The following is a 6,826-nucleotide window of genomic DNA, read 5'->3' on the forward strand; positions in this document are numbered from 1 at the left end:
AGGTGTTAATCCCAGCCCTCCCAATTCAAAGACACACCCAAACTCAGCTATAGCAGCGACCATTGTGCCAGCAGAAAGAACAATGGTCCCTGCTGGGTACCAAGCACTGGGCCAGCACTGTACAGGCACTGCGTCAGTTGGTCCTCGTGGTAATCCTAAGTGGTAGGAACTTACTCCCATTTTCCAGACGAGGGAAGTAAGGCTCAAGGAGGCTGAGCTGTCTCTTCACTCACTGAATGTAGCTCAGGCAAACAAAGGTAAACACACACCAGAATTACTACCTGGCACCATGTCACCCTAGTTCAACCTTGCAGGTGAATATGGCCTCTGGGAAGCCACATGAACCCTGTCACTCTACAAGAAGACCTGGGGGATCCTAGCCCAGTGAATGGTCCTGGAATCCTACAAGGATTTCTCAGGCCTGAAAATTCAGGCGGGCCTGCAAACTGCAGGCCAGGAACAGGATGCAATGGAAGTGGCTATGTAGTCTCCAATTCCAGCTTCCCAGTAAGCTGACTGCCCTGACCATAACTGACCTGCATTCAGGTGACATCGCAGCTGCTCCCATAGGTCACACACCCATTATTTCTCACCTGAACGACTACAACAGCTACCTAACTTCTTTCCTCCTCTTGTCACTTCCCCTCCCTTCATCCACAGTCCATGAATCAATCAGGATAAAGCTGTTGAATGCTTACCTGATTGTGCTCCTACTTAAAACCTTTAAATAGCTACCCATCATTTCAGAAAACAATTGAACTCCCGCATAGGACAAAGACTCCTGCCTGACTGGGTCTTGCACCTCTCCCATACAGCCATACTGAATTTCTTTTAGTTCGTCTAAACATGCCCCACTTTCACCTCTGGAACTTTGCACATGTTCTTGTTCCCTCTATCCAGAACACTGTTCTAATTCTCTGATAACTTGTATAATCCTTTAGAAATAGCTTAAATATCACCACCCTTAAGTGGCTTTCCCTAACCATCACTCAGCCACCCTGGGTACAGACAAGCTCCCTGCTTACCTTTTATAGTGCTTACATTCCCTTGTGGAACCCCTTACCCACTAGTTCTTAACTTGTAAGCCCCAGGAGGGCAGAGACCACATTTGTCTTGTTCTTCACTGTAGTGTATTCCTAACTCCAAACACAGTGTCTCGTTCATAATAGAAGTCAGTAAATATTTCATGAAGAAAAAAAATAAGAAGAGGAAGAAGAGAAGGAGGGAAAGTGAGATCTACCTTAGAAAAGCTGCAGCCCCCTTTCTTGGCTGAGCCAATTGAGAAGTCTGCCTTTAGTAGCACTGAGGAGAAATGGCCTGACAGGGCATTTCTATATGCCAGGCACTTCACGGTGACTCATTTAATCCTCACAACAACGCTATGAGGTGGAGACTATCATTGGCCCCAGTTGTAGAACCCAAGGATCAGAGAACGGAAGCAATTTTGCCAAGGTCACACAGCTCACAAGTGACAGCACTGGGAATTGAATTCAAGTCTGAGTCCAGAAACTGGGCTTTTAACCACTACAGTACACTGTCTCCTGGGAAGCTCCAAAGTGGTCACACAGGCTGTAGGGAATCTTCTGTATGCTAGACTGAGTTTCCCATGAAATAAAATAAGCATGAAGCTGCCTCTCTGAACTGAATTAAGTGGAAGGAGAAGTTTAATCTTGAAATGGTTAGAGTATTCACATCAAGCCCCAACCAATCGCTCTTAAAGAAGCCGAACCTTATATCACCTGTTAAATGATCCAGAAAAGGGAAGCAAAATCCTCGTGTGTTGAGTGGGTAAGCCAGGAAGATAAGCAAGTTTAGAGACATATGTGTGACCTTCAAGGCTGTGGGGCAGAGTGAGGGGAAGTGAAGATTTCACTCTTAGAATGTTTGGGCCCAAGAGAAGGAAGCGCCTTCCTCCCTCTCTACCTGGGCAGTGTGCTCAGGGGGCAGGAGCTCAGTCATGTTGGCCAAGCCGAACCAGGCTTCTGTGGATACAGAAAGCAGAAAAACTGTTAAAGATCTCTGTGGCAATATTTTCTGTTCTTTCTCAAAGATGTGAGCCCTCTTAGGTGCATAGCAAGTCTGAGCACAGTGTGGCATTCTCTGTAAGTTGATGGGTTGACTACCTGACATCATCCCTCCACTCCAGCTTACAGAAATCTATTTTGTTTTGTTCTGTTGATATCAGACCAAAATCTCACACAAGTATATTTTGATTGGCTAAGAGGTAATTAGGTCATTCTACTCTGGCCAGTGACTATTAAGGAATGGGCATAGATGCAATTATAGCCAATGAGACATAAGGGGAGCCTGCTCGAGGATTTCTGGGATCTTTGATCTTAAAGAGAGATGCCTGGAGCTGCTGCAGCCATCTTGTGATGATGAGGGAAAACAGCTGGAGAAAGACAGAAAGAAACTGATTCCCTGATGAGGATACTGGATGGCAGAAATAACCAAATGTGAAATTGCCCTACATCCAAGCTTCTTATTATGGGAGCATTAAACTATACATCTAGCTTAAAGTTTTTTGGGTTAGGTCTTCTGTTTCTTGTAGCTGAAAATAACTGAATTGATACATGTTGTAGGAAAAGTACTAATCTTGAAGTTCAAACAGATTCAAGTTCAAATTACATTTCTGCAGTGTGACCTTGGGCAAGTCCTCAGACCTCTCTGAGCTTCATCTTCCTCATCTCTTCCTCTAAAAATAGAATTAAACTCATTCACATGACAAATATTTATGGATAACTCATCTGGAGGCTATAAAGATGAATGGCATGGTTCCTGCCCTGGAGAGGCTCAATTTAGTGGGAGAATCCTGACATTTGCCTGGATAATCACCATACCTCCTTTAATATATGATAGCATTGATTATTAGGATGCATCACCATTTTTTGTACTAATAAGAAAAGGAAAAATGCTGCAAATGAAACTGCTTTTTATCACAGAATTTTTATTTTATTCTCATCAAAAGAGCTCTATTCAACTTAATCAGACATGTTTTTGAAAATTAGATATCACTCTCAGACATACACATAAAAAGAAAACTATAAGCAAAATTAATTGCTTATGACTTCTAAAACTTCTTCACATTCAGAATCCACCTCTTCAGAATCTTTTCTACTTAGAATGGTTTATGGCCATGTCTATCTCATATAACATCGTCCCCTGTGACACTGAGTGTAAATGATGCTGCCTTCTTTCAAAGAGGGCTCCACTACCATCTCTGGGCTTGTCTTCCAAGGCACTGATACCTATTTCACAAGTTTCAGTTCTGGAATTTCTCAGGCTTACCAGAAGGTGTCCACAGAAGATTTATAGACAAGAACCCAGACACATATTCCCCCCTTGATGGACCCTAATGTGTTTGTGATGAACATGGAGGGGTTGATGGTGTCTGGACAAGTCACCAGGGATAATGATCCTCTCCTGCCATAGGTGGGCGTCACAACTGTTACCTCTCCAACAGTCCTTGTGACAAGGTCAAGCCTGGTGAAATCGCAACCTGAATTCAGAGATACGAGTGTGTGGAAATCCTTAGAAGAGAAGAACTGCAGTAATTTGGTAACTGCGCTCTAGTTTGGTCTGGGCTAACTAGACCTACACAGCTCTGGAGGCTGCGGGAAGAACTGACTGCCCCAGCTTGGAGACAGAGGTGCCTTTGAGCAGGAGCCTGAGCATGAAGAGGAATGCACCAGACAGCCAGGGAAGGGCATGCTCGGCAGAAGGAACAGCCTGTGCCATACACGGGAGCTTGAAGAATCATGGCACATCTGGCAGACAGCCAGTACTGTGGTGAGGCTGAAGCAGGAAGAAATTAAGGAGCTCTGAGGCTTAAAGTGTACTTTGGGAGATGCGTGTCAGGCTGAGGAACTTGAACTTAAGACTATGGGCAATGGGAGCCACAGAAGGACAGTGAGATGGTCACGTGATCAGATCCACACCCTGAAGTGATCCCTTTGGCTGAGGAACATAGTGAAGAAGAGACAGGAGCAGTGCCCCTACTAGGAGGCTCTAGCATGATAAAGCTGGACCGGAGGCAGGGGAGGGGAGGGGAGATCATCTGCAATTACCGTCACCAACTATTACTCCCACAGCTGCTGTTCCTATCAAGAGGTGGACAACAGTTCCCCTCCCCTTGAATCTGGGTGGAGCTGGGATTTGTTTTGAACAAAGCATGCAGGCTCTAAGAGAGTTGGCAGCTTTTACTTTTCCCTCAGGAAGCCAGCTGCCACGTAAAGAAGCTCAAACTAGACCACCGCCCATCTTGGGCACTGAAATGCAGCCACATGAGTGACGTCGGTCACAGTATGCGGAGTGGAACCACACAGCTGAACCCAGTCAACCCAGAGAAACCTGAGAAATAATAAATTGTCACTGAAGCCACTAGGTTTTGGTTTGCTCCTTTATATGGCAATAACTAACTAATACCTGGAGGGATAGAGAGGTGGGGGAGGAAGAGAAGAACAACTATGAGGGTCAGGAGAAAAACCCCATGAAGATGGTGTGCACAAAGTGTATGCACGGTGCCAGGCCCGAAGCTAGTATCTCAGGGGGACGTCCCTAGGAGAGCCACCACAGACTCCGAGCAGGTCAGCCTCTGAATGCTGAAATGCACAGGGCAATGTCAAAAGGCAAAATCCCTTGCTTCTGATGTGTTTTGACACACGCTGCACACCCTCTAAGGACAAGCTCCTGTTGAAGCCAGGAGGAAGGGCTCTGCTGGAGGCTCCTATGGGGCTCACGGTCCAGTTCCACATAGAAATAAAGAGTCAGAGGCAGGAGAGAACACATCCAGTTGTAGGGGTCAGGATGGGCTTTGTGGAAGAGGAGAGTATTTCAATTGTTCCTTCAAGGACAGAAAGCTTCCACAAGGATGATAAGTGGGGAAAGCATTCTGGGAAGAGGGAACTGTCTATGCAAAGGTACAGAGGTGGACAGAGCACAAGGGCACATGGGGAACCTGGGAGAGTTAGGATTGGGGTTTGCAGTAAGTGAGGTGGCTCCAGTGGGAACCAAGCTGCTGCGTAAGTTACCACTCTGCCCTGTCCTGTTCCTGCTCCCTCTCATCTGGTGTTCTCAGGCAGCCTGGCACTAGAACTGCGGAGAGCCTGGATCACCACACCCTGGCAACCTTACTTCAAACATTGAAAAGCATTCCTAATCTATGCAGAGAAGGGCATCTTTGGGTCAGGATCCATGGCTTCTGGCCAGGCATTGCAACCCACTAGCTGTGGGACCTCAGGCAAATTACTGAATTTGTCTGAGTGTCCATCTGACTTGTAAAGTAGGAATCAACATTCCACTGCCTCAGGTTAGCTGCAAGAGAAGGCGTGTGATGGTATTTTAACTTTCTTTGCATGGCTTTCATGTGGTTTTTGTTATAGTGGGAGGAAGTTTGTCTAAGTAGTCCTGGAGTTTTTTGCCAGGCCCTTCTTGCTCCCCAACCTCATAGATGATTCAGAAGAGGATCTGCCTTGCATAGCCCAGCCTGACCATCTTCTCCTCACCAGGACCTACCAGCCGGCAGAACACACACATTATGCTCTGCTTTCTGGCTTGCCAGGAGCGCGCGGGGCTCTGGGGCGCAGGAGCCTGTTAACGTGTCCATGGACACCAAGAGAGGGTGCAAAGGATAAAGGTGAGACACGGACCATGGGCTTAGACAGACTAGGGTGAGGGTTCTCACCCTACCTTGGCTCTCCTACCTTGGGTGTTTGCTAAGTTCATTCTTCAACTCTGCAAGCAAGAACCCCAGCATCAAAGAGTGGGTTTGAGTTAGAACAGAAAATACCTGGCACATGACCCGGAGGAGACTGGTTCAGTACATCATAGGGTACTCATGCAGCTGAATAATATTCAGCCATTAAAAATCATGTTGAGAAAAAAACACTTATTGAAAAAGCATTCATTCCATCTTTCAGTGAAAAAATATTAAAACATAATACAACTTTGGTTAGAAAATATATGCCCTCATAGAAAAAGCTTAAGAAGTTTATTTCCGAGGGATGCAACTATGAGTAAATTTTTTTCTTCTTTTTCTTTTCTGAATTCTCAAAAATGTCCATACTGAACCTTTTTGGGGTTTGAACAGGCCCAGTAAATACCCCTGTTTACCCCATTCAGGCGCTGAAACAACTGAAGAGAATACAAAAGAGCGAGATAGGTAGAGATAAAGTAGCAGTTTCATCGTGGATACTGGCAGGATACAGCAACAGCAGGCTTCCTAAAATTTAACCCTTAAATTGGGCAGACACATGCAGCATGATGAGCCGCCCCGTAATGGATTCAAAGAGCCTGGCACCAGCAATGATGACAGCATTATCACTACTTACTGAACAGTGACTGTGTCCGAGAGGCTGTGCTGTGATCTATGTACATCAGCACATGCAGTCCATACAACAAGCCCTAAAGATATGTCTCCTTATTCTCCATTTTCTGATGAGGAAAGGGGGCACATTAGGTTAGGTAATTTTCTCAGCGTCACATAGTGGGTGAGCTGGAATTTGAATCTAGGCTCTATGTCTGAAGTCTGGCTCCTCTCATTTGGAGGGACTGCCTCGAAGGGCATGTGTATGAACCTGCCCGTGAGAGGGAAGGTAGGGTCTGGCTATATAACACAAGGATTTGAAACAGGCTCAAAGTCAGCCACAGAAGAGGTTCAAAGCCTGCTTGTGATGAGGTCTTTATTGAAGCACCAGCCACTGAGACACGTGGTCCTGGTATGTAGCAAACATCATGGAAAATAAACTTGTCTTGGATTCAGATACTCTGGGATCCCATTAATCAGTTGTGTGACCCCAGAAATATCCATCTCCTTTCTGGGCCTCAA

Source organism: Manis pentadactyla, chromosome 4 (assembly GCF_030020395.1).
Source record: "Manis pentadactyla isolate mManPen7 chromosome 4, mManPen7.hap1, whole genome shotgun sequence".
In the NCBI taxonomy this organism is placed as follows: domain Eukaryota; kingdom Metazoa; phylum Chordata; class Mammalia; order Pholidota; family Manidae; genus Manis; species Manis pentadactyla.